The sequence below is a fragment of the Dromiciops gliroides genome, chromosome 4 (assembly GCF_019393635.1).
Source record: "Dromiciops gliroides isolate mDroGli1 chromosome 4, mDroGli1.pri, whole genome shotgun sequence".
Taxonomy (NCBI): Eukaryota; Metazoa; Chordata; class Mammalia; order Microbiotheria; family Microbiotheriidae; genus Dromiciops; species Dromiciops gliroides.
Window position 1 is genome coordinate 477,231,057 of NC_057864.1, and position 27,213 is coordinate 477,258,269.

General features: G+C 45.1%; 1 protein-coding gene across 2 annotated transcripts in view; it reads left to right on the forward strand.

Annotated features, from left to right (window-relative positions):
* The first annotated feature begins 1,716 nt into the window (after positions 1–1,716).
* Positions 1,717–27,213, forward strand: part of LOC122755357 (NADPH--cytochrome P450 reductase) — an 80,168-nt gene continuing 54,671 nt past the window's right edge. The window contains exon 1 of one of the 2 annotated variants that reach the window (XM_044003676.1): positions 1,717–1,952. The gene's annotated coding sequence lies outside the window, so the exon portion shown is untranslated. Of the gene's footprint in view, positions 1,953–15,997; positions 16,161–27,213 lie in introns of those variants that run through there. The other variant, XM_044003675.1, reaches the window with a different exon arrangement.

The following is a 27,213-nucleotide window of genomic DNA, read 5'->3' on the forward strand; positions in this document are numbered from 1 at the left end:
ACCCTCAGGGGAGACAGGAATTGGACTCTTCTTCACTGAAGCAGAGGCCCCTGGGGCAAGGGAGGGTGGGGCACCGAGTGAAATCTCCCATCTATAGCCTCCATGTGGTTTACCAGTTGGTCACATCTATCCTAACCTAGTTAAACTGCCTAACAGCTTTGTCATGTTGGAATGGGGGGGAGGTGGTTTTGATAGGGGAAAAGGAGAAAATTGTAGAGAATGGCCTGATTTGGGGAGAGAAGACCAAGTGTGAGAGCACTTGAGATAAAGGGAGTCAGGAGGGGGCAAGGTATCCCAAACAAACTCACCTCCTTTTACAGTGTCATTAGGCCTTAGTTTCCTTGACTTGGGCCTTGATTGAAAGGCAGTGGGGATACCAGAGAGGCAGCCTGGTACAGTGGGTTGGGAGTTAGAGATCCTGGGTTCAAATCCTGCCTCTGATGCTTCCTACTCATGTACCATCGGGCAAGTCATTGTGTATAAACAAAAACTTGCTTTCGGTTAGAGCTTTCATCAATGGAATGGGCTGCCTTCATCGGTTGCTGATTCTCCCTCACTGGCAGGTTTTAAGCAGAGCCTGGTTGACTGCTCCTCAGGTATTTTGTGGGAAATTCCTGCTAAGGTACAGTTTGGACTAGATGGTCTTCCTGGGCTCCAGGACCCAGCCACTGCAAGCCTCAGTTTCCCCATCCATAAAATGAGGGGATGGACTGGACTGCCTCTCAAGTCTCTTTCAGTTCTTTGTTGTTGTTGTTGTTGTTGTTGTGAGGGGCAACGAGGGTTAAATGACTTGCCCAGGGTCACACAGCTAGTAAGTGGGGGGCAGCTAGGTGGTGCAGTAGATAGAGCATCGGCCCTGGATTCAGGAGGACCTGAGTTCAAATCCAGCCTCAGACACTTGACACTAGCTGTGTGACCTTGGACAAGTCACTTAACCCTCACTGCCCTGCAAAAAAAAAAAAAGACACAGCTAGTAAGTGTCAAGTGTCTGAGGTGGGATTTGAACTCAGGTCCTCCTGAATCCAGGGCTGGTGCTTTATCCACTGTGCCACCTAGCTGCCCCCTCTTTCAGTTCGAAAGCTGTGATCTTTGGTCCCTTAATCTCTCTGGTCTTTAACTTCCTCACCTGTGAAGTGATGGGGTTGGAGCCGCTTTGCAGCTCTGGAGTCCACGAGGCAGAGAGGACTCCCTTGACTCACCCAGGGTCACACAGGAAGAAAGCAGCAGTTAGGACCTTTCCAGGTATCCAGTGCTTTTCCCAATGTATCTGGGTCGTGAGGTGCTGGCGGATGGACCCTTCTTCTCCAACAAGATCCCCATTCCCCACCCCTGGGGCATTCAGCTCATAGTTCTTGGAACTGGGGGCAGGAAGCCTTAGTTCCTGTTGAGCCTCCCTGCTGCCTTCTCCCTTGATCCAGGGGAAGCCCTCCCAGTTTTTCTCATCTCAGTTCCAACCGCTTTCCATGGGACTAGAGTGATGGGAGGAGGAGAACGAGGAGAGCTGATTGGCCATTGCTGGACAGTCAATGTCCCCAGGATTCAGGGGCTGTTGTTCATTAGTTCAGGAGCATCACAGGCAGATGCCTTTGGAAAAACTACCTCGTCTAGGGACAGGAAGGGGGAGGGTTGGGGGCTGGGCCCGGAGAGCATTATTTCTGCTGGCTCCTCCCCTTCTCCTCCCTTAAAAAGGCAGCCAGAGGAGCAGAGATTGAAAAAGACAGGAAAGCTCAGCTGAGCAACCTCTGGCAACTGCTTTACTCTCCTTGGCATCGCCGCTGCCTCCTAAGTTCCCCGCAGCCCTGAGAAGGGTGGTGGTCTTTGTCTAGCAGGCCTGTCCAAGCGGTGCCTCCTGGGGACCTGCTTCAGCTTTCTGGACACCCTTAAGTCAAGAGCAGCTCCCCCTCAGCCCCCAGAAAAACTGCTCCTGAGCCCCTGCTCCAAGAAGACCCCAGGTGAGTGAGTCACTCAGGCGGCCCACTGTCTCCCCTCTTCACACACTTTGCTCTACTCCTACCCTACTGAAGGGGCCACTGCCCCTGTGTCCCTTCCCATCATGCCCCATGCTGCTGGTGGACAGGGGGGTGGGGGGAGCAAGGGGCTGCTGGGGATGGTTGGTGCTTATGATCTCCAGTTTCAGAGACCACCAAAGCTTTTAACCTTTTTTATGTAATTTTTCCCTTGGGCAGTTGGCTGAAGCCTATGAACCCTTTTTAGAATTGTGGTGGTTTAATTCATAATTGAAAGAAATGCCAAATTGCAGTTGAAGGTTAGTGAAAATAAAGATGTAATTGGGGGTTTCCCCCCATTTCCATCCATGGACTCCTTGAAATTTATCCATTTAGCCAAGGGGTATGGAGAACCCAGGTTAAGAATTCCTGATGTAGTCCAAACCCCTCATTTTACTGATGCAGAAACAGAGGCCCAGAGAAGGGCAGTGATTTGTACAAGGTCACAGAGCAAGTTAGTTGCTGAGCTGGGATTTAAACTCAACTCCCCTGACCAATGCTGGAGCCCACTTAGACCATGATGCCTTAATGCTTGGCATGTGGTAAATGCTTAAATTGGATCAAAGGGACTTCCTTTTCCAGCTCTTGTTCAACACACACACACACACACACACACACACACGGTACTCTTGGATGCAAGGTCAAGTGCTCCAAGTAATGATAGCATCAGATCATGGAGAACATGGGTTGAGAACTGGTGTTATTCTACATTCTCCCTAGAGCCTGGGCACTGCTTCTCTGCACATGAAGAATGGGTTAAGGGTAGGTAGCTACTGGCCTTCCTAAACTCCCAATGTCCCATTTTCATACAGCTGTTTTGGGGTCTGAGCCTCTGGATTCCTGAATCTCTGTTAGTCCTGGATTCTGGAGTCCATTCCCTGGTCAGTCTCTACCGGTATTCTATTTCTAGCACTGACCTCTTCACCTAGGAGTCAGGGATCATCTGAAATCACTTTTTTTGGGGGGGGGGCGGAGTCTGGGGAAAGGCTAACTTCCCATCAGAGGTTGGTGAAAATACAGATTTCTTCTCAGGGAAAAAGAAAAAAGTACCCTCCTTCAGGGGAAGGGATCCCGTGGAGGCAAGAAACATCTACTGGCTTAGGTTTCAGAGGAGCTGTGTTCAAATCCCACCCTAGTTGGGTGACATGTGACAAGTTATCTAACCTCCCTCGGTGTTAGCTGTTTTCATTTGTAAAATGAGAAGCTAGGATTACACAGTCTGAGGTCCCTTCTTGCTCTAAATCTATAATCCATACACTTTTGTTAAACTCGGGCCTCAGTGATGATGTCCCCCCTCATTGCAACCCTTCCCCCAATTCAGCCATTGGCCATGTTTGTGCCAACCACACCCTCAGAGCAGCCCTGGCTGTTTGCCTACATCTTCAACAACTATTAAGTGCTTAAATGCACGGGACTGGGGGTTGGGGGGTGGTGTAGAGATTATGATGCCCTCTTCAGCTACAGTCTTGGACCCACAGATGATTATGAAATATCAGTTTCCAGACCATAGGAGTGAAAACCAGGAGCTATTTCCGGCTTCAGGAAGACCTTGAGATTAGATCCCCCTACCACCTATTTTATGTTTGCATAGTGAATTTCCCCATTGGAAAGCCTGTTTTGGTAGAAGTTGGTAGCCCAGGGCAAAGAAAGAGAAAGAGCCTGGGAAAGAAGGAAAGGAGAAAGGTGGGAAAGAGAGTTCTGTAGAAGACCACACAGTAATAGAGCTAGCACCAGAACCCTGAGTAGCTGCATAGGAGGTAGAAAGTGCAAGTGGAATTTGGAACTCAAAAACTTATAAAAACAATCATTGAAAACTATCTTAACATGTAATTGGAAAAAATGAAATGCTATTAAGATTGGGAAAAATTAAAAACAAATAAAAGGATGTGTTTGGTTCACAACAACCCCCTCCCCAACAAAGAAAGTGCAAGGAGAATAGCCCCCTTAGATACCCAAGGTCTTAGAGCTGGGAACCCAGATGCCATTTAGTCCAGCTTATACCTGAGCAAGAATAGAGCCAAAGCCCTGACCAGCAACCACCACTGGTGATGCTAGCTAAAATGATAAGCTGGGAAACACGAGGGGGAGGCTGGGAAGGAGGGCAGAGGAGGGGAGACAATCTGTCCCAGCATCAACAGTTAGTAAGTGGCAGAACCAAGAATCAGACCCAAGGCTTCCCCTACTCCATCCCAGGCTTTTCCCACTACACCAGGCTGAAGAGGAAGCTGGAATATTCCCCTGGACAGTAACTGCCAAATTTTAGGGTCTTCTTCTTGCCGTCCAGGTAATCTAAGATTCCAGAGCAAAGGGTGTTGCCTTGCCATGCCTGTTAAGGAAGAGGGAATAGGACTTTGCAGAGCAAGGGGAAGGAAGCCAGCTGTTTGTCTATGAAAATATAGATGAGCCAAGAAAAGGATAAAGTCAATGACAGAATGGCCTCGAGGTGGAATGTAACTTGTTCTGGAAGAGTGAAGAGGGGCAGTTATTGGCTCCTCCTTGCTTGGCTGGGTAACCTTGGCTGTCTTTTTCTGGAGCTCCGGGAGAGGGTCAGGGTCAGCCTGATTTAGATCTAGATCCGGAAAGGACTTCAGAGACAACCTAGTCCTACTCCCTCCTTTTTCAGGTGAGGAAACTGAGGAAATTGGTGAGATTCTCTAGTGAAGGCTGGTTTCATCACCAGTGCCACTCCTGGCTTATGAGGGTACAGTCAAGGTCACCCAATTAATAAATCACTTTGCATTAAATGTCTACTATGTGCCAGGAATTATACTGGTATTGGGAGATACTGAGATAAAAGTCAAGTAGTTCCTGCCCTTAAGGAACTTACATTCTAACATTTGCATTTCTTGCATTAAATAAATTTACCTTTTTTCTCAACTTCCCCATCTGTAAACTGGGGAGAATAATCTATGCCCCTTCCCCTGCCTTACAGGGATGGTATAAAGATGGCGAGGTGGGGGGAGGGAGGGGGGAAATTGAATACTGGAGCCAGGAGAGAATTTAGAGCTCATATAGTCCAACAGTCACATTTGACAGAATAGGAAACTGAGGCACAGTGAGAGTGTTTTATGTAAGACCTCGCAGTGACAGAGCTAGTGCCAGGGCCCTGAGACCAGCTCTGTTTCTAGGACATCACGAGAGGAAAGGTGCTCAGGAAATGACGATGTTAAGAGATTTGTATTTATTTGTAGAGATCTAAGAGCTGACCTCAGAATCAGGAAGACCTAGGTTCAAATCCCACCGAGCAGTCATTGCCCAGATGACCCTGAGCAAATCATTTCATCTCTCAGGACCTCAGCAAGAGCCAGAGCTGGTTTGCCTTGGTAAAGGGGATTTCTCATAATGAATTCCTTCCAGCAATAAAATCATAAATATGGTAAAAAAAAAAAAAGTATCAATCGGATGTGGGATCAGTAGTAGGTAGAGGCAAAGAACTAGGTCTCCTTTGGTCTCTCCCAACCCAAATAATTTCTTTTCTTTTCTTTGGGCCTGTTGACAAATAGTATTCTGGCTTATGAAACCCAACTCTATGTGCTCAGAAAAAAAAAAAAAGGGAAATAAACAACCACTGAAGGTTAGAGATATTAGCCCCAGGGGGATGCTCAGGAGTGAGCTTAAGATGTTTCTTGGTCTTCTCCTATCCCCTGGTGTCCCTCAGTGTGAGCATCGTAGTACCCGAAGGAGAATCCTAGCATCTCTTCTCCATCACATTCCCAACCAGTCTATTTCTGGCATCCTTGATCATAGAGAAAGGCCCTGCTGTGTGGCACATGACCACCTTGGGGCTTCTCTTGTCCTCGTGGGCCATGAGACAGAAGGAACAGTTATGCAGTAGTCCGATCACCTTCTCCTGAACACTGACACGTGTCATCACATGTTTAGAAGAGTATTTTCCCCCCAATCATCAATTTTTCTGCCAACTGAATCTTTACCTGTTTTTGTTCCCTTTTTATTTGAATTCTCCATCACCGACACTCTCAGATCAATAGTTCAACTGGGTACAGTCAAAAATAAAACACTGGTACTCTTGTATTCTTAGGAACCCTTCTGACCCCAGTGGCTGCCTCCTTTTTAAAGAGACCCACACTCTCTTTTAGCCATAGCTCTTAAAAGATACCATGATATACTTTCTGGGTAACTAAGGGATTTTTCCCCCTTGGTAGTATTTTATTTTATTTTCCAATTACATGTAAAGATTGTTTTCAACATTCATTTTGTTGTTGTTGTTTTTGGTTTTTTTTGCGGGGCAATGGGGGTTAAGTGACTTGCCCAGGGTCACACAGCTAGTAAGTGTCCAGTGCCTGAGGCTGGATTTTAATTCAGGCACTCCTGAATCCAGGGCCAGTGCTTTATCCACTGTGCCACCTAGCTGCCCCCTCTAACTATATTCTTACGTACTGACTTTAAAATGTATCCCTCCCCACCCCCACCCACCACCCGACAAGGCATGTACCACTATAGTTACCTCTTAAAGGATTTACGGAGATAACTGAAGTATTCATTTAAAGATGTGAAGTAATTCACAGAAATCTATGCCTCTTCCCCCTTCTCTCTCTTCGATTCCCCCATTGCCCACGGTCCAACAAGTCACTTAATACTGTACTTAAGGGCAGACAAAAGGCAATTCTCATTACAGCCCTGGGTAATAAGGTGCTTTAAGGTTCGTGGAGAACTTTATATGTTTTCATTTCATTTAATTTTTCAGTGAACAAGCATTGGTTTTCTTTTCCATTCACCCCCACTGGATAAAAAGAAAAACAAAGCAAACCCTGGTAACACAAATTGCTACACTGGCCATGTCCATGAGTGTGTTTTTTTCTGCATCTTGAGTCCATCACCCTTCAGGAGGGAGCCGGCTAGCATCCCTCATCATGGGACGTCCAGAATCACTGTCGGTCATTTCACAACCAGAGTTCCAAAGTCTTTCATAGTTTATCTTTACAAAGTTGTTATTTATTGTGAAAAGCATTCTCCTGGGCATGCCCTGTGTAGTCCTTTATGTATATTATCTCGCTCCTCACAACTGTTAGGTAAAGCATCACATTAGGTCCAGTCTAAGAAGGGAGACAGCATGACTTAGCGGATAGGGAGCAGGACCCAGAACCAGGAAGACCTGGTGTCCTGCCTACCGCATTGGGACTCTCCCTAAGAGAAGGTGCTCGCCTACACTGGGGGAGGGGTTTTCTCATTTGGGAGTTCCCTAGACCAAGAAGACCCAAGGTCCCATCCCTCTCCTAGAGGTATTACAGATGAGAAAAGTGAATCTCGGGTTCAGGTTGACTTCAATTTGTTTAGTACCTACTATGTGCAAGGCTCTGTGCCAGGATCTAGGGACGAAAGACAAAAGGACACAAATGGTGATGGCTAGTAAATGTCAGAATGAACTTGAGTCACCTTGATGAGCAGGAGGAAAACAACAACAACCAGTATTTACATAGTGATTTAAGATTTTCAAAGTGCTTTACATGTGATCTCTCACTTGATCCTCACAACAACCTTGGGTAGATGCTGTTATCATCCCCATATTACAGATGAGGACACTGAGGCTGAAATACATTAAGTGATGTGCCCACAGCTGCATAGATAGTGTCTGAAGCAGGATTTGAACTCAGGTCTTTCTAATTCTACCCTATCCACTTCAAGACTCAGCTGCCCATGGATACAGGCGCCAGTGATCTTTCCATCATCTCACTTTGCTTAGGTAGAAGTATTAGTATTATCCTGATTTTACTAATGAGGAAACTGAAACACAATAGTTTGGGAAGAGAGAGTGTGGGCTTTCCAGTCAGAGGCCCTGACTTCCAACCTTGACATTAGCCCTGTGACCTTGGGAAAGTTCATGGGCCCCAGTTTCATCATCTTTAAAAGGAGCGGGCTTAGACTAGACAACATCTAGGGTGTGACCCACCCCCCAGGTCTAGGATGCTATCATCATTGGACAGGAGAGAAAGAAATCTCCCCAGAGGGAGACATCAGGGGCCCCCAGCACCTTCTGAAGGCTCATCCTGTACCCACAAAGCAAAGTACCTTCCATAGTGGCTAAACCAGTTCCCTCTAGATAACTGAGAGCAAATGGAGAACAGCAGGAGGTTTTGCAAAAATAAATGTTTGGCTCTCTGGCAATCATGTTGTGTAACGGTGGGGTAGGAGCAAATATTAATGGAGCTGGAGAGCACTTACTTACTCAGGTACTGGAACCTTGGGACAATGAAGGGGAGGGAAGGCCGTTGTCCTGAAGCCAGCCATACCCTGTCCCCAACTGTTGAATCATGAAAAGCTGTTTTTAACTGTGTTTGTGCCACTGAATCTGAAGAGAAAAGGGGTGGGGTGAAGGGGATAAGAGGGAGGAGAGATGAGAAGGGGAAAAGAGAGAAGGGAGCAAAGGAGAGAGAAGGGGAGGAAAGGAGGGAGAGGAAATGAGGGAGACAGAAAGGGAGATGGGAAGAGGAGAAGGAACAAGGGAAGAGGAGAAGGGAAAAGAGAGAGAAGGAGAGAGGGAAGAAGAGGGAGGGGAAAGGGACGAAGGAGGAAAAGGGGAAGGAGGAGAGGGGGAGAAGAGAGGAAGGGGGGGCAGCTAGGTGGCACAGTGGATAGAGCACTGGCCCCTGGATTCAGAAGGACCTGAGTTCAAATCTAGCCTCAGACACTTGACACTTACTAGCTGTGCAACCCTGGGCAAGTCACATAACCTTCATTGCCCCGCAAAAAAAAAAAAAAAAAAAAGGAGGGAAGGAAGAGAGGGGAGGGGAAGAAGGACATAGTAGAGCGGCAGAGAGAAAATACCCCAAAAAATTAGTGGAGAGGAAGACTGTGAGTGGGAGGGACCAGGGGAAAGAGAGCAGGGCAAGTGACCCAGGGAGAGGAGGAAAGGAAAAAACGAGAAAAGGAAGAGAGAAAAGAACTAGTGAAAGGAGTGATTATCTTTAGAAAGGTTGAAGTCCGTTCCCTTTCAGGAGGGAGGGGCTGGGCAGGTGCCTGCACAGACTGTACTTTCAGGGAAGAAAAGCTTAAACCCCCCTCCCCCTTCCCCCCCAGAGCTCTCCCGAGCTGTGTGATCCAGGGCAAGTTATATAACTTCTATAGCCTGAAATGTCCTAGGTGCCTGGAGTCCTCAAATACTGTGCCCCCCTCTGCCCTGCCCTGCCCTGCCCTGCTCTGTTTGCTCTCTTCTCTAGATTACGTCCCCCCCATCGTCTCGAGCGTACACCACCCCTGCACCCTGGCTTCTCCTCCAGTACACAAAGTTGCTCTTCCACTTTGCCCACCTGGGCCCCATGCCAGGAATAACTGCCTTCCCCCTGCCTATCCATTCCACATCCCTCTCTCCCTCAGCCCCAAAGCCTTCCAGGCCAGTGTCTAAGCAGACCTTTTCCCTGGGCATGTTTTCCTAGTTTCAGCATTGACGAACTAGCTGTAAGCAAGCTAGCAAGCAAACATTTATTAAGCACTGCTGTGGTGCTTAAAAGAAAACTTCTTAGAGGCAGCCCTAGCCAACAGCCTTTTAACTTAGAAAGCATGAGAGATGCACACAGATCAAGCCATCTGAATACTGCACGAATGACAACAGCTCTGTAGCACCTGCTATATTCTAGGTGCTGTGTTAAGCACTTTACAGATATTATCTCATTTGATCATCCCAACAACCTTGAGAGGGATGTGCTATTTTATATATGTATTTACACAAATATATTTATCTTATATAAAAGGTCTATATCTTATATAATATATATTTATCTTATATAAAAGATATATTTCTGTGGATAGAGCACCGGCCCTGGATTCAGGAGGACCTGAGTTCAAATCCGACCTCAGACACTTAACACTTACTAGCTGTGTGACCCTGGGCAAGTCACTTAATCCCAATTGCCTCACCAAAAAAAAAAAAGATATATTTCTTATATGAGATAGATGTATCTTACATAAAAGAGATACATATTTCATACAAAAGATATATATCTTATCCTTTTATATAAGATAAATATATCTCTTTTATATTATATACATTTTTGTTGTTGTTGAGACAATCAGGTTTAAGTGACTTGCCCAGAGTCACACAGCTAGCAAATGTCTGAGGTTGGATTTGAATTCAGGTCCTCCTGACTCCCAGCCTAGTGCTCTATCCACTGTGCTATCTAGCTGCCCCTAGATTTGAATTTTAAGCTTCTGTTCTTCCAAGGCTTGTGTGTGTGTGTGTGTGTGTGTGTGTGTGTGTGTGTGTGTGTGTGTGTACCCTGGATCACTTTGGCAGCAAAAGGGAAGCCTACAGATCCCTTCTCAGAAATAAGTTTTTAAATGCATACAACAAAACCGTAGGAATACAAAGTCAACCAATGAACAATTTTGAAATAAAGCGATCAGAAAGGTTTACAACAAATTCAGGGACCCCCGGGTAAGAACTCTTACACAGAAAAGGCAGAAGATCAGAGGAAATGCTTCCTAGAATCTCATTGGCTACACGAACAAACTAGAGGAATGCTAATACCTGAGGCTTACAGTTAAGAAGATATAAAATCTAGATAAGATAATATATTTAATAATATATATAAGAAAATAAGCTAAGACAATATAAAAATAAAAAGCTATAAGTGCCTCAGATAGAGTGAACAGCAGAAGCAGGAGACCAGTGTCGACAGTGACAGCAGCATTACCATGGTCATAGCCAGCATCCAGTAGCACTTCCTGCTGTGAATAGTGCTATCTGTATTACCTCATTTCATCCTCACAGTAGCCCTAGGAGGTGAGTGCTATCCTTCTCTCCATTTTACACATGAGGATGGTAGAAGAAAAACCACTTTGAAAGATTTTGGAACTCTGTTCAAGACAGTGATAAACCCTGACAGAAGAACAGTGAACCTCCTGCCAGAGATGACATGATGGAAGAGAGAGAGAGAGAGAGAGAGAGAGAGAGAGAGAGAGAGAGAGAGAGAGAGAGAGAGAGAGAGAGAGATGGAGGGAGTGAGAGAGAGGGAGAGAGAGAGATCTCCATTCTCATGTATGGTCAATGTGAGAATTGGTTTTGTAGGACTGAATGCTGATCAGAGTTTCATTTTTCATTTGTTCTTGATGATGAATGTGGGGCATATTATGAATGCATATGGTAGAGATAGGTATAAGGCAATTAAGTGGTGCAGTGGGTAGAGTGCCAGGCCTAGAGTAGAGTCCTCTCCTCGAGTTCAATCTGGTCTCAGACACTTACTAGCTGTATGACCCTGGGCAAGTCACTTCACCCTATTGACCTCAGTTTCCTCATCTATAAAATGACCTGGAGAAGGAAATGGCAAACCATTTCAGTATCTCTTCCAAGAAAACCCCAAATGGGGTCATTCAGACTCAGAAACGACTGAACAACAACAGAGACAGGTACTTGTTGCTGAGGAGACAGGGACATAAACAGGGTAGAGGTGAAATATGGTACCAACAGTCAACTACAGGGTGGGGAGAAGTATCTTTTGGAAAAGGATCAGCAGCATGAACTTTTCCTTTGCATACACTGTGATATATTACACTTTCTCAGCCAGCTGCAGCAGCCTTGGAATGATTTAGGACCAACATGGAAATCACTTCTGTTCAAAGTTAGTTCAACTGAATTTCATCACCTAATTTGTGCCAGGCACCCACACCAGGTGCTAGGTGCTAGGTGGAAAGGGAAACAAACACAGAGAATAAAACAAACACAGCCTGCATCCCTTCTTGCAGACACCAGAATCATCACCATCTTTCTCTTTCTCCTCTCCTCCTTGGTTACTTGTCAGCTCTAGGACAGGGGCCATGAGTCTTGAATCCATCCTGTCAGTCTAGGGACATACTTGACCCCCAAGTTAGTTCAATAGCTAGAGATGGGCTTTTGGGAATTAGGCCTGGAATGGAACAGGAATTTCTAGTGCCTCTGACACCTGCCTTTACAAAGAGATTTTAATCTAAGGATTCTGAGTGGAGATGGGGATCATGGGGAGCAGTAGTGGGGGCCAATGGTGTTGAATTTAGGGGGAGAATTGCAGCTCCCTGCCAGGGCTGTTCTTTTTATTTTTTACCAGAAACTAACAAAGGAAACTTGGATTCTAGTTCTAGCTCAGCAACTGACTTGTTATGTACCTTTGAGCATTTCAAAATATTCAGATTCATACAAGCATTTGTGAAACATCTACAATGAGCCAGGCAATGTGCACCGAAGAACCAAGCTCCCAGAGCTCTCTGTTCCTGGACCAAAGTATCCTGCTCCAGGCACCACTCCCCTATGTCTATGATCTTTCCCTCGTAGAAAGGGCAGGGACTACCTTGGTTTTTGGATTTTTATCCCCAGAGTTCATCACTGTGCCTGGCATATGATAAATACTTTCTCTTCCCTTTCCCTTTTGAGCCAGAAGGTACCTCACAGATCTTTTAGTCCAATGCCTTCATTTTACAGATGGGGGAGCTCAGGCCAAAAAAGAAGGAAATTATCCAAGATAATAGAAGTAATAAGAATCAAATTCAGGATTTGAACCCAGGTCCCCTGACTCTAAAGCCAAGGCTCCTTCCTTCATACCACTCTAGAAGCCTAGAGAGTAATGCAAGACTTGAGTGATGTACCTCCTTAGATAACACCTCATTACAAAAACTCTCCTCTGTTGCCTCCTGGTGGCAGACACCACCAAACTGGAAAGTCCAGCACCTGTGAGGCTCATCTAAAGAAGCCTGGCTATAGCTGGTGATTTTTTTGTATGTGTATGAGGAATGACCAAAGAAATCTTTTAAAAAATATAGAAATTATATCTCAGCCCTGGGCAGTTCCTTTCTGTTTTCACAAAATAATAGCCAATTCAAAAGAAAGAACAAGGAGGAGGATTACACAGATTACAGTTTATATATAGCAACATGTTTAAGCAAACTGCTGGCGACTAAAAATGGGAAATGAGCAAAAGTAAAGACATTACTCTAATTACCTCCATTTTCTGGAGGAGTTTAACACATATAAAACTATTGCCACATCAAGGAGGCTAAACCAACCCCAAAGTGCTTCAGCTAGCAAACACTTGATCCCCTTTGCGGAATATGGGACCCAGAGGGGGCTATTAGAAGTCTATCTCATAGAACAGCAAAAAGGCAGTTGGGGAAGGGGGGGGGATATGAATCAACAATCCATCTATCAATAAGTTTTTATTAAGCCCCTAGTGTGTGCCAAGAACTGTCCTGGGTGCTGAGAATACAAAGGCAAAAGGGAAACTATTCCTGTCCTCATTTTCTGTATAGCCTGCACACAGTATGTTTGCACATACTCATTTGCTTATTGTCTCTTCCATAAAATTGTAAACTCCAGGGGTAACCCAGCCCAGGCACTTAGCACAGTGCCTGACATATACTAAACACTCAATAAATGTTCTTCCTTCCTTCCTTCCTTCCCCCCCCCCCACCTTCCCTCCCTCCCTCCTTCCCTTCCTTTATGCCACTCCCCTATTCAATAAACTCCAGTGGCTCCCTATTATCTCTTAAATAGCAGCTCAGCTTGGGGCTCCTGAAAGTTAAAAAAAAAAAGGGATTTTGATAACTGTATTTCAGTATAATTGGTTTACCTTGTAACCTATTTATGTTAATGTATTTTATGACCTTGAAAACATGATTGTGAGAAGGGGTCTAAAGTTTTCTCTAGGCTGTCCAAGGGCTCCATGATGCCCCCCAAACTAGACTCACATATAAACTTCTTGGTTTGGCATTCACAGTCTTTACAATTTTATAATTTATGACTCTCCCCCATGTGCTCTTTCCTCATGGCTGTCGTGTTCTTTCTTACTTCTGTCTACTTTTCTCTTTTGTGGAATCCCTAGTTTCCTTCAAGCATCACTTTCACTTGAAGTCTTTCCGGAGATTCCACACTCCCTCTAACTCTCCTCCCCCACCCCCAGCAGCTAGTGCCTTATTCCTAAATGACATCTTCTGTTCATATTCATACATACAGGTTTATTTCCTCAATAGAATGTAAGCTCATTGAGGGCAGGCACTTTATCTCTGTGCTTTAGGCCAAGACTTAAACTTTTTTCCACTCGAGACGCCCTTTCTTTTTTAAAAATTTTATTTTATTTAAAATTTTTTCCAATTACATATAATTGTACATGTAATTTTTTTTGAGTTCCAAATTTTTCTCCTACCCTCCCTTATACATTACAATCGTGTTAAACATATTTTCACATTAGTCATGCTGTAAGGGAAGGATCAGAACAAAAAGAAAAAAAACGCAACAAAGAATAAACAAGAACAATAACAAAAAAAGCAACAACAAAAGTGAAAATAGTCTGCTCCAATCGGCATTCAGATACCACAGTTCTTTTTCTAGATGTGAAGAGCATTTTCCACTATAAGTCTTTTGGCATTGTTGAGACCCTCTTTCGCCCAAGAAATTTTTATTCAACCCTAGGTGTCTAGGTATATAAAATAGGTCTACATAACCTTTTCCAATTGCCAAGTTTTTCCACAACCCCCACGTTCAGTTACTGGGACCCACAGTTAAAGAAGCTTTTCTCGGGGCAAGTTTCTTAAGCCTGTAAATTTCATGGGAGATATCATTGGTTGAAGAATTTCCTCTTCTTTTCATCAGGAGAATGAGAAGTTCAGTCGCTCCTTAACCTAATTCCAGCCACCTCATCAGTTAGGGAGTAAAAATATTATTTTTCTCAATTTGCACATGAGGATCTCAAAGTTCAGAGATTAAATGACTGGCCCAAGGCCATACTGTTCATAAATTGTAGAACTTGTACCCAGCATTGTCCGACTCCAAATCTAGGGCTCTTTCTACCAGGATCCCATCAGGATTTATGCCTAGACCTCTCTGGGTCCTACTTTCCCCACAGGTAAAAGAGGAGGTAATAACACTTTCACTACTGACTTCTAAGGGTTGGGAATGACATGACGGCTGTTACATTGATGTGGGCAGTTATTATTAGACAATGTCAAGTGGCCATAACCCAAAGGGAATACCTTTGTATGGGGGTGTGAAAGTTTACAAGGGCCTTTTACAAACACTTGGTAATGAGAAGCTGGGTCCAGTCTCAGTAAAGCCTCTCCCCCTTCTGGGCGTGGGGGGTACATCACCACCGAATTTAAAAGGGGGGAGAGGCAGAGTCCGGAACCGTAAGCTTCTAGAAAGCAGTAGATTTGACTTTTAAACTTTTTATTCACAATGCTAGACATTACACACATAAACACATAAATAAATGCTTGTTTAATTGATTGGTCTGGAACAACTCTCGGCTTAGTCTGATCTAGCCTCAGGGGTTTCCTGGCTGCTTCCTTGCAGAAGACACTCCATCCCCCGGCTCCAGATTTTTTCTGTGGCTGTCCCCTATGCCTGGAGTGCTCTCCCAACTCACCCACACCACTGGCTTCCTTCAAGTCCCTGTTAAAATCCCACCTTCTGTAAGAAGCCTTTTCTCTGACACTACCTCTGCATATGCCTTGTTCGTATATAGTTGTACAATCCATCAGATGGTAAGCGCCTTTGTATCCCAGCGCCTAGCACCGTGCCCCGCACATAGTAGGTGCTTCATAAATGATAAATGTGATTGATTGAAACGTTTGTTGATTATTTGCCTGCCCCACGTTAGACTGGGACCTTGAGGCCAGAGACTGTCTTCCACCTTTCTTTGTATCCCTAGCGTTTAGCACAGAGCCTGGAACTCAGTGGGTATTTAACGTTTGTTGACTGACTTCAAAACAGACGGCTTCGGCACAAGCTGGGCTCAACACCGGCTCCTCCTTCCCCTCCCCTCCCCTTCCTTCCCCTCTCCTTCCTTCCCTTCTCCCTCCCTCTCCCCTTCCTTCCCCTGACCTCCTCTCCCTGCCCCTTCTCCTCCCCCTCCTCCCCTCTGTCCCTTAGCCCCGCCTCCCTCTCTCCGTGTCCTTCAGCCCCACCTCCCTCCCGCTCCCTGAACCTTAACTCCGCCCCGTGCTTCCCCCGCCCCCGCCCGGTCCAGCTGACTGATCGGACGAACGGCGCGTGGGCGGAGTCAGGTCGAACCAAGCCCGGCCCATGAGAGGGGACGCCGCCCTTTGAGCCGGGAGGGAGCGGGTGGCTGCCGCGTCACTCCGGCCCCGACGGTCCCTGCGAGTGGTAGCGCCCCAGAGGAGCTGGTCCTGTGCTGGGCCCGCGGAGGGGCTGAGGGAGAGCTGTCTTCGCTGCCGCCGGTGAGTGAGGGCGGGCGGGCGGATGCCCGGGCCGGGGCCGGGGTCGGGGCCGAGGCCCGGGAGGGGGTGCTAGCGGAGGCGGGGGCCGCTGCCTCGGCAGCCGAAAGGTACCAGGGGCCGGGGAGGCCGAGCCGGGCCTTGCTCTGCCGAAGAAGCCCCGACAGCCTCGGAGGCTCGGGGCGGGGAGGGGTCGGGGAGGCCTGAGGACCCAAAGGGGAGACTGAGGCCGGGGAGGGGCAGCGACTCCCGCCTGAACCCAGCCCATCCCCGGGGCTGAAGTGGGAGCCCCAGGACCCCTGCTCTCCACCCCTGGAAAGCACCTTTGGGCAAATCACTTCACCTCTTTGGGCCTCAGTTTCCCACCCTGGTAAAATGAGGGAGTCGGACCTCGTGGCCTCCGAGGGCCCTTCCAGCCCCAAATCTATGCCTCTGGGCCTCAGTTTCCCCATCTGTTAAAAGAGGTCGGACTAGATGGCCTCTGAGCACATGCTCAGCTTCAGACGTCAAGATTCCGTGATCCGGGTCTTGGTTCTGCCCGAGTCCGGCTGCTTGTGTTCTGTGGGCCTCAGTTTCCCCTCTGGGGCATCCGAGGGGCCGGGCAGCCCTGTCCCGGGAAGCCCGGAGGCAGCACTAGCAGGGGCCGGGGGTACGATCGGGGCTTGAGCTCGCTTCCAGCCTCTGTGAGTTTCTCGGCACGTTTGCTTCACGTGTGGGTGACTCCAGGTCGCCGAGCACCTGTGGCCGTGGTCTCATCTAGTGTGGCTTGGGAGGAATGGGTGCAGGGGACCGAAAGGAGTTGTGACAGTGCTAGTGGGAAGACTGTGATAGCCTGGAAGGGGCAGTAACAGACGTTTCTGGAAGAGGAGAATCCCATGGTCTGGTTTCTAGGTTGGGAATATCAATTTAGCAACCCCGGGAAGGGTGGATTGGGGATGGGCAAGACCGGATTCTGGTTCTGCCACTTGTGTGACTTGTGTACCTAGCTTAGTCACTGAACTCGAACTTTTGTTTCCTCATCCAGAAAATGGGGATAACCTGTTAAATGAAGTGAAGTAGGTGAAAGTGCTTTGTAAACTGGGAAGCTATATGCAGCTGTCAAGTGATTTTATCTGAAAGGTCTTTGGAATCAAGTGTTGTACGATTATTATTACTATTACTCTCTCTGGACCTCACTTTCCTTCCTCTATCAAATGAGAGGGTTGGGCTAACTGATTCGTAGTATTTTCTAGTAATGACATTTTGTACTTTTTTCTATGGTTGTGTGATTTTTGAGTACGACCCAAGTTCACGAGGAATAGGTGGCAAAGCAAACTAGTTGTTCCTTTCCTCTCTTGGACCCTCCTTTGGGTCATTAATGACTCAGGGTGGGACTACCTACTCAAATGCTTGGCACTTTAATTTGGGAATTACTGGAGAAGTCAGCTTTAGAGAAGGGACAAAATTAAAAGGTAATCCTTTGGTTAAAAAACCAGAAAGATGGGGGCAGCTAGGTGCTGCACTGGCCCTGGAGTCAGAGGACCTGAGTTCAAATCCTTAGACATTCACTAACTGTGTGACCCTGGGCAAGTCACTTAATCCTGATTGCCTCCAAAATAAAACAAACCAAAAAGACAAACATTCCCCGACAAAGCTATACATGGCATATTAGTTTTTCAAATAGGTTGATCGATAGGCTCATGGAGTTTTTGACCTGAATCGTAATTTTCCTGTTGAAGGATTAGGAATAAGTTCCTATAACTTCCACATTTCCCATGTCTACTGCTTGAAAAAAAAAATTAGTCAGAGATTAAAAGAAATACAGCTGAAGCGAAATAACTTTGAATAAAAGGTGAAAATCGTAGAAGATAATCAGAGAGTAATGGGAAAATTGTTATTTGGTAGACTATGAAGATAATTTTGACCTCATGCAAGGGTCTTGAGTTTTTGATAAAACTTATAATTGACATGCAGTCCTAATTTCAAGTTTGCAAAGTACTTGATGTGCACGATCGCACAGGAAGTTCACAACAGTGCCGTGAGGTGGGGCAGCTAGATGGCTCAGTGGATAAAGCACTGGCCCTGGATTCAGGAGGACCTGAGTTCAAATTTGGCCTCAGAGACTTGACACTTACTAGCTGTGTGACCCTGGGCGAGTCACTTAACCCCCGTTGCCTGGCCAAAAACCCCAAAAAACAACAACACAAAAACAATGCTGTGAGGGAATTATTGGTCAGTCAGCATTACAGGAAAGTTATGAAATGCCTGCCTTGTCTGTGGTCTGCCTGGTACAGGGTGGCAGAAACAGTTCTTAAGTCCTGCCTCTATCACTCTATCCACTACACCAAACACTGGCACTAGTCCAAACTAGGGCCAAATTAAATCTGTTGACAACCATCCAAAAACCCATCTTGGCCAATCTGGCCCAGTCCATCGTTTACCTACCACTGTTCTACTCCATGATGCCTCTCCAGATCTATCTAAATTGTCGGTTATTTATCCATTCATTTATTCATTCAAGAAACATTAAATTATTTATACAATAAATATTCTACTAGGTACTCAGAAGGTAGATACAGAGATAGATAAGGTCCTTTCCCTACTCATGGAACTGAGTACTGTTGATATTAATCAGATCTTAGTGAACATTTCAATTTTACTAAGTACATTATATGCCACTTTCTTCTGACAAATGATTTTTTTGTATTTGGAAATCTTCCTAAAGAGCCCTTTACATTGTCATTCCATTTTGAGGAATTAGTGGTGGAGTGGCCTGTGGCATCATGAAAAGACCAGGAGTTAGGAAAAGGGGTTTCTCTGGGCTTTGACATCACTTAGCTGTGTGACTTTGGGCACTGGCTTCATCTCCTTGGGCATTTATTTCCTAATCTGTAAAATGAAGGGGTTTGAACTAGACTACCAGTGGTTCTCAAAATTTTCAGTCTCAGTACCCCTTACATTCTTAAACATTTTTGAGGATTCTCCAAAGGACTTTTGTTTATGTGGATTATATCTCTCAATAGTTAGAAATGAAAATACCTTAGTATCACTATGAAGATAATTTTGACCTCATGCAAGGGTCCCCAGACCCCACTCTGAGAACTGCTGAATTAGATTGTTATAGAATCATAAGAAATTAAAAGCTAAATGGCAAATCCAAAAATATTTATTGGACAGTTTAATTATTTAAAGTCTATTTTTCTTTTAAGATGGGGAGTTAGTGAGATGGATTAGGGAAGAGACTTATTTTCTTTTTTTTTCCATAAAAGTATTTTATTATTTTTCAGTTACATGTAGAGGTAGTTTGCAACATTTGTTGTTTTTATAAGATTTCTAGTTTCAATTTTTTCTCCCTCCCCCCTCCCCAAGACAGCAAACAATCCGATATAGGTTATATATGTACAATCACATTAAACATTTCTGCATTAGTCATGCTGTGCTAGGAGAATCAGAGCAAAAAGGGAAAACCTCAAAAGAGAAAAACAAAAAAAGAATAGAGATAGTATGGTTCAATCTGCGTCTAGATTCCATAGTTGTTTTTTTTTTCTTTTCTGGATTTGGAGAGCATTTTCTTTTTCTTTCTTTCTTTTTTTTTTTTTTTTGGTGAGGCAGTTGGGGTTAAGTGACTTGCCCAGGGTCACAAAGCTAGTAAGTGTTAAGTGTCTGAGGTTGGATTTGAACTCAGGTACTCCTGAATCCAGGGCCGGTACTCTATCCACTGTGCCATCTAGCTGCCCCTTTGGAGAGCATTTTCCATCATGAGTCCTTTGGAACTGTCTTGGACACTGTCTTATTGCTGAGAAGAGTCAAGTCTATCACAGATGATCAACACACAGTGTTGTTGATACTGTGTACAATGTTCTCCTGGTTCTACTCATCTCACTCAGCATCAGTTCATCTAAGTCCAGGAAGAGACTTATTTTCAAATTCACCATTATTGTTACCCTGGCACATTTTCTAGGCAAGTGGCTAAAGAAAATGACTGATGCTTGCATATTTATTTCAGAGTACCTTGGGGCAAGGTAAAGACAAGAAGGATTTTCAGGTTCTACAGAGCCCTTCAGCTCGCATTCCTTGCTTCCTTTGCAGGCCTCTAGCAGGATATTTTATTGTAACACATTCCCAAACAAAGCATAAGACAAAGATCATCTAGAATTTTCCTTTTAAGTGAAGAGGTATATATGCTATCTGATGCTGCGAATCAGTGATGTGATGCAAACTGAAATTCATCCCATGGCTTCCCTCCTGTGGTAGCCCCAGTCCATACCCTTCCCATGGAGTCTAGGCCCTCTGCGGAGGGCTCTGATCCCTTGATGTGCCAAGGACACCAATGCAGGCAGTGGGCCTTGCAGTTGTGTAATCAGTTTGTGCCTTCTCATTCTCTAGCTCTTCCATTTCTTAATCAGCAAGTGGAGCTTGTTCCCCGTCAACTACCTTTACTCTGCTTTCAGAACATAATCTCTCACAGAGCCTCTAAACCTCATGGTTAATATAAGTGACTATAAAACAACACCAAGATAGGAAATTTGGCTGGGAAGCCACCTGAGTTACGTAAATCAGATCTGTACAAAGGTTCTCTCCCCGGAAGTGCTTCCCTTCAAAGTGACAGTGCTGGGCTCTGCGAACTTGACATTTCCTTTCAGATCTGAGGGCCACAAGTGTTAAGATGCATCTCACATGTGTGCCCTGTGTGTTTTTGTGTCATTACGTGAACTCCCCAGTGACCTTGTTTTTATCAGCCTGCGAAAAATCTGCACTTCAGGGTGGTCTGAGGATCTGTCTTGAGAAAAGGCAGGCAAGGCAGGCAAGGCAGCTGAGGCCCTCGGTGTGGGTGTTAATGGTTTGCTGCATCAAGGAGAGAAGGGCTGGCTTAGGACTGATCTTTTTTTCAGGGTTGATAAGGTGCAGGTTAGCACCCAACAGCTGGAATGGGTGGGAATCTTGAGGGCATGTTGGTGGTTTTCTTTAGTGCAGTGATTGATATGTTGGCTTTGAAGAGCCAGCCCTTGGATTTGGGAACAAGATAAACTTTTCAGCTTCGAAGGAAAGAGGTGGGGGGAGGGTATTGATTCTTCTCAGCCTGAGCCCCTAAATTCAGCCATCTACCTTATCTTAGTAGCATTTCCAGGAGAGTCTTTAAAAAAAATTATGTTTTTCTGAACTTAAGAAATCAAACAAACATTTCCATAACATAGTAGAATAGGGAAAAAAAAAGATAATTGTACATGAAAGCTGCCAATCTGCCAATCTACTATGTACAACTTGCCATTACTTTTAACTATATAATAAAGTTATTGTGTAACTTTTTTCCTTTTTTTCTTCCCTCCCCCACCCCCAGAGATAGCTACCATTAGACACAAATATGTATATGTAAATATGTAAAAGCATTCTCTATATAGTTATTTATCAGCTCTTTCTCTGGATGTAGATGGCATCTTCCTTCAAATGCCCTTTTAAGTTAATTTGAGTATTTATAGTCATCAAAATGACTTACTCCCTCAAAATTGTTCTTAAAACAATATTGTTGTTACTTTATACAATGTTCTCTTGGTTCTGTTGTTTCACTCTTCATCATTTTGTGCTGGTCTATCCATGTTTTTCTAAGATCATCAAGCTCATCATTTCTTATAGCACAGTAGCGTTCCATCACAGTCACATACCACGAGTTGTCTGGCCATTCTCCAAGTGACAGACATCCGTACAATTTCCATTTCTTTGCCACCACAGAAAGAGCTGCTATAAATCTTTTAGAACATATAGGTTCTTTTCCTTTTCCTCTAATCATCTTGGGAAACAGACCTTGTAGTGGTATTTCTGGGTCAAAGGGTATAAGCATACCTGTTGGACATACTTCCACATTGCTCTCCAAAATGGTGGGATCAGTTCACAGTTCCACCAGCAGTGAATCAGGAGTCTTTCAGAAGGTTCCTTGGAAAAGATTAAAAGTGTCAGTTGAATATATCTGGCTAGGGTGCTGTCTGGGCCATATATAGGGGTCCCAGTGGAAATCCTGGTCCTGAGTAAGCCCTCTCCCTGCCTCTCTTTCCCCTCCCTTTGAGTTCTTCCTGGGAGCAGAGACACCATCTAAGTGTAGCTGGCAGGTGTCTAAAGGCTCAGGATTCTAAGCCTGGGGCTCCAGTGGGTGCAAGAGCAACTTCCTTTTAAGTTAGAGCAAACCCCAGATATATATGAAGAGGGACTAAGTGCTCTTCTGAAGGGTCTGATAAGATCGTGCCCCCAAGATAGAGGTGCAAGATTTAAACCTTGTGCCCATCGTTACCCTCCCTCAGAGAGTCTGAATCTTTACTCGAACAATCCAGTTTGAATTTTCACTAAGTCAATAGCTACAGGTCACAGAGAGAAGTTTCTGGCATCAGCAAAATCTGTTCATTTTACCTATCCCTAGTCCCTGTTCTGCCCAAAGTAACCATGATGGAATTGATAGGTGTCCCGGTAATCTGAGATATAGGATTTGTTGAACACGGCCTTAAGAAGAAGTGTGGGGCAGCTAAGTGGCAAGGGGGGGCAGCTAAGTGGCACAGTGGATAGAGCACTGGCCCTGGAGTCAGGAGTACCTGAGTTCAAATCCGGCCTCAGACACTTAACACTTACTAGCTGTGTGACCTTGGGCAAGTCACTTAACCCCAATTGCCTCACTAAAAAAAAAAAAAGAAGAAGTGTAAGGGAGAAAGGGTTGGCCATTGCTTGTTGGAGCCACGGTGCTTTAAATTGGTGTCTTTCAGGAGCTCCTGACCAGTTACCTGTATGATGTGATTTGAGAGGTGCCACAAGCTCATCCTGCCCACCTGACAATCTAACATTCTTCTCTGTGGCATCTCCATTCTTCCTTTCTTTCTTTCTTTTTTTGGCGGGGCAGTGAGGGTTAAGTGACTTGCCCAGGGTCACACAGCCAGTAAGTGTTAAGTGTCTGAGGCTGGATTTGAACTCAGGTACTCCTGAATCCAGGGCTAGTGCTCTATCCACTGAGCCATCTAGCTGCCCCGCCATTCTTTCTTTCTGTCATGAAGGCTTGGAATCTTGGCATGACTCCATCCTTCTTCATTGCTCAGTCACAGAGTTGATTCTTGCCTTTTGAATTCCTCTCTTGCTTGCCCCCCTATTCTCTTCCTCCTGCCAACACTGTTGCCCAAGCCAAGCCCTTCATCATTAGAGAAGTGCTATGGCATCATGGGAATATCATTGGACCCAAAAGACTCGCATGGAGGGCCAGCTTTTTCCCTTATTAATCCTTTGGCAAGTCTGAATGCCTGTTTCATAGGGTTTTTGTTAAGAAATTACTTGGTTGATAAAGCACTTACTGAGAGCCAGCAATTGGCTATGGGAGGGTAACGGAGAGTGAGAAATAGAAGATGATGTTAAGGTTATTCCACAAGTTCCCTATATCAGAGCTTTTTTTTTTTTTTTTTTTTTTTTTTGGCGGGGCAATGGGGGTTAAGTGACTTGCCCAGGGTCACACAGCTAGTAAGTGTAAAGTGTCTGAGGCTGGATTTGAACTCAGGTCCTCCTGACTCCAGGGCCGGCGCTCCATCCACTGCACCACCTAGCTGCCCCTATACTAGAGCTTTTTAAACTATGGCTCTTAATCTCCATTTGTGTAACTGAACGTGGGGGCTGTGAAAAATTTAGCAGTAAATGTTTGATTTGTATACCTATTTTATATACCTATTTACCTGGGATGGAGTAAAAACTTCTCAGGAGAAAATGGGTCGTGAGTGGAAAAGGTTTAAGAAACCCTGCTCTATGCAACTGTTGACTCTTATTTATTATGAGATAAGAAAAGGGAGTGAGAGGTCACCAGGGGTTGATAGCTTACGTACTTGTGTGTGCATCATCAGAGATTTAGAGGATTTGTTTTTTACAGCAGAGTAATTTGCCAGTGTGCCACCTCTCCTACAATTACTTTCTCCCCTTGGAATTCTCCTTTGCATGCATTTTAACCTGGATTAAGCTAACACATTAGTCCATATTGCTTTAATCTGGTTGTTTACCCATGATTGACCACTGTCACTTAGCAGAATTTAGAGCCCTGAAGGATTGGGGAATAGGAATAGGAATGTTTTGGTTCAATGCAACAAATATTTCTTAAGGTCTGCTATGTGGAAAGCACTGGATTAAACACCAGACCAAACAGGTGCTACCCTCAAGGAACTTATATTCTTTTAGGGGGATACAAGTATAAATCTATGTAGAGAATTTAGAAAGCAATACCAAGTAATTTCAAGAGCTAGTACTGACAAAGTCAGGGTCAGTCACCATTTAGTAAATGCCTACTATGTGTCAGGCACTATGCTAAGTGCTGAGGTTACAAAGAGAGGCAGGAGAGAAGCTCGGTCCTCAAGAGGCTCACAAGCCAATGAGTGAAGAAAACACATAGGAGGCTGAAAGGGCAGGAGTCATTAGGAGGGCCTGCAGCAGGGAAAATGAGTTGAGGAGGTAAGTTTCAGAGTTGAATTTATCTTGCAGAAGGATGAGTTTCTGGAGATCATAAAGCCCAGGAAAAGTGGGAAATGTTGAGGTGAAATCCTCAGGTGCCTTCCTTCAGTGATGGAGGATCTGGAAGGAGCTCTCCAAGAAGTTATTGTCTACCCTTTGCCCTCCCCAGGGGCAGAGTGTCGAGGAGGTGTGTTTCAGAATTGCTTTTGTCTTGTGGAATGATGACTTTCTGTAGGTCTCTGGGTCCCCAAGAAATTCATCATTAATCATTTTTTCCCTCACATTTCTGAACATAATGAAGTCTAGGAAAGTAACTGGGTGGGAAAGGAAGTGAATACCCCGAGTACCTTCCTTAAATAGTGGAATATCTGGGAGGAGCTCTCCAGTGTCCCCCTCCACCCTCTCCATTTAGAGGGCTGGCAGTACTGAGGAGCTGTGAGGTTTAGAGGTGCTTTCATCTATGGGAATGAAGAGTTTCTGCAGATGATGAAGTATGGGTGGAAATCAGGAAATGCTTCTTAGAAGAGGTGACACCTGAGCTTCAGGAGAAGCTAAGGATTCCAGGTTTGTAAGAGGGAGAATGGTTCAGAGGCAGGAGAAGGGATGTCCTGTACATGGGAAAGTGATTGGAAGTGAGAGTGTGGAAAGAAGGGGCAGATGGGACAGTTCTGAAAAGGTGGGCAGAATCCGGTTGCACAAAACGTTAAATGCTAAGGCTGAGCAGTTTTCCTTTTCTCCTAGAGGAAGGGAAGCAGTAAGAGATTACTGCAGAGATCCAGAGGGAGGTGGTTTTGCAGGCCTGACCTGGAAGGAGGAGAGGGCTGTGTAAGTGAAGAAGAGGTGCTCAGGGCATGAGAGGCTGTAGAGAGCAGGTCACCAAGACGTGGCCATGTTTGGACACGGGAGCCGAATAAGAAGGAAGGGTCAAGGTGACGAGGAGGGTGGTGGTACTCTCAATAGAAAGAGTGTCCAGAGGAAGTTTGGGTTAGGGCCAGCTTCGAGTTTCATTTTGGCCATGTTGAGGTTGAGATGCCCATGGGGCATTGAAGTATAGATTTCTAGACCAAAGTTGGCAATGCAGGACTAGCTATCAGAAGGCAGAACAGGATTGTGTATAGAGATTTTGGATGTCAGCAGCATAGAGGTGATTATTGAACCCATGGAAGCTGATGGTGATCACCAAGGGAGAGAACGTATAAAGAGAAAAGCAACCAGGATTGAGCCTTAGAGGATGTCCACATTTAGTGGGTAGAAGTTAGGTGAAGTGTATTGAAACAGAATAGTCACAAAGGTAGGAGGATCAAGATAATGTTACCAAACTCAAGGGAAGAGAAAAAGGGGTGAGTAGTGTCAAACGAGGCCAAGGAGAATCAGGACTGAGAAAAGGCCAATAGATTTAGCAGTAAAGACATCATTGGGAACTTTGTAGAGGGCAGTTTGAGTTCAGTAATAGTGTGGAAGCCAGGACTGGTAAATGGTGGGCAGTGAGTGGATATGATCATAGACAAGCCTTTCTAGAAGTTTGACTATGAAAGGAAAAAAGAGGTCTAGAACAGTCAGTAGGCTGAGGGGTTGGCAGGATTCCAGAGAAAGACAACCAGGATGGTGAAGGGCCTTGAGTTCATGAAGCCTTCAGATCAGTTAAAGGAAGTGGGCACAGTGTAAGACTGCCACATAATAGGGCCTTAATGACAGCTTATTGACTGAATGACAGTTTAATGTGGGGAAAAACCTCAGGGAAGCTCTGGTAGACATGTTCAAGTCTATCGTTTGGCAGAGAGATTAAGCTAGCTCTGTTTGGCCCCCAGAACAGAACTAGAACAGTGAATATGGTTTAGAGGGGGCAGATTTGGGCTGGAGATATCAGGGAAACTTCCTGCCAAGGAGGACTGGCCCACAGTGGGCTCAGCTGCTGGGGAGGCAATAACCTGGGAAGTGTTCAGGCAGAGGCCGGATGACCTTTTGTCGGATAGGTTGGAGTAGGCGTGGGTTCTTGTATGGGTTGGTCTAGATCAGTGGTGTCCAACTCAAATGGAAATGAGGGCCACATCAGGATCCCTGCAGTCTGTGTATCTGTATAGTTTTATGTATTTAATTTTAAAATTTACATTTCAGGCTCTGACCTCTCCTTCTCCCTCCCCAACCTGCACTAGAGAAGGCCACAATTCGATTAAGATTTATAGGTATACATAAAACCACACCACATGTATTTCTATTTATCAATTCTTTCTCTGGAGGTGGATAACATCCTCATTCATGGGTCCTTCATAGTTGATTTGAGTATTTATTGTACTCAGAATAACTTGGTCGTTCACAATTATTCTTCAAACAATATTGTTGTTACTGTATACATGTTCCCTTAGTTCTGCTCACTTCACTTTCATTACTTCTAAAATCAAACCAGCTCATTTCTTACAGTACAATAGTATTCCATCACAATTGTAAACTATAACTTGTTTAGCCATTCCCCCATTGATGGGCATTTCCTCAATTTCCAGTTCTTTGCTACCACAAAGAGATTGCTACAAATATTTTTTTTTTTGGTGGGGCAATGAGGGTTAAGTGACTTGCCCAGGGTCACACAGCTAGTGTCAAGTGTCTGAGGCCGAATTTGAACTCAGGT